Source organism: Trichechus manatus, unplaced genomic scaffold (assembly GCF_000243295.1).
Source record: "Trichechus manatus latirostris isolate Lorelei unplaced genomic scaffold, TriManLat1.0 scaffold00161, whole genome shotgun sequence".
Taxonomy (NCBI): Eukaryota; Metazoa; Chordata; class Mammalia; order Sirenia; family Trichechidae; genus Trichechus; species Trichechus manatus.
This window is the reverse complement of record NW_004444097.1, coordinates 6061486-6062837: the sequence shown is the minus strand read 5'-3', so window position 1 is coordinate 6062837 and position 1352 is coordinate 6061486.

Genomic DNA, 1352 nt, shown 5'->3' with positions numbered 1-1352 from the left:
CCCCAAGAAGATAAAATACTTAGGAATAAATCTAATCAGGGATGTAAAACCTATACAGAGAAAACTACAACACACTACTGCAAGAGACCAAAAGAGACCTACCTAACTGGAAACACATACCATACTCATGGACAGGAAGACTTAACGTTGTGAAAATGCCAATACTCCCCAAGTGATCTACAGATACAATGCAATCCAGATCCAAATTCCAATAGCGTTTTTTAAAGACATGAACAACCAAATTCATCACCTTTATATGGAAGAGAGGAGGCCCCGTATAAGTAAAGCATTAATGAAGTAGAACAAAGTGGGAGGCCTCACACTACCTGATCTCAAAACCTATTATATAACCATGGTAGTCAAAACCTGGTACTTGTACAACAACAGACCATAAACCTATGGAACACAATAGAGAACCTTTGACAAAGGGCCAAAGTCTACTGAATGGAGAAAAGACAGTCTTGTTAACAAATGGTGCTGGCATAACTGGATGTCCATCTATAAAAAATGAAACAGGACCCATACCTCACACTTTACACAAAAACTAACTCAAAATGGATCAAAGACATACGTATAAAACCTAAAATAATAAAGACCATGGAAGAAAAAATAGGGACAATGCTAGGGGCCCTAATACATGGCATAAAGAGAATATACACCATAACTAATAATGTACAGACGTCAGAAGATAAACCACATGACTGGGGGCACCTAAAATTTAAACTTACACTCATCAAAAGATTTTACCAAAAGAGAACCCAGAGACTGGGAAAAAAAATTTCAGCTATGGCATTTCTGACAAGGGTCTAATTTCTAAAATCTATAGAATACTTCAACGCCTCAATAACGTAAATACAAATAATCCAATTAAAAAATTGGCAAAGCATATGAACAAACACTTCATCAAAGCCACTCAGGCAGCTACTAGACACATGAAGAAACACTCATAATCATAGACCATTAGAGAAATGCAAAAAAAAAAAAAAAAAACTACAAATGAGATACCATCTCACCCAGACATTACTGGCACTAATAAAAGCAACCAGAAAAAAAACAAATTTTAGACAGGTAGCAAGGAGATTGGAATTCTTATGCACTGCTAGTTTGAATGTAAAATGGTGCAACCACTATGGAAAATGATATGGTGCCTCCTTAAAAATACTGAAAGATAAATACCATATAATCCAGCTATTCCTTTCCTAGGAATATATTCTAGAGAAGTGAGAGCCATTACATGAGTAGGCACATGCACAGCATTATTCACAATAGCAGAAAGATGGAAACAACCTAAGTGCCCATCAACAGATGAATGGATAAACAAATTACAATGCATACATACAATGGAAAACTAC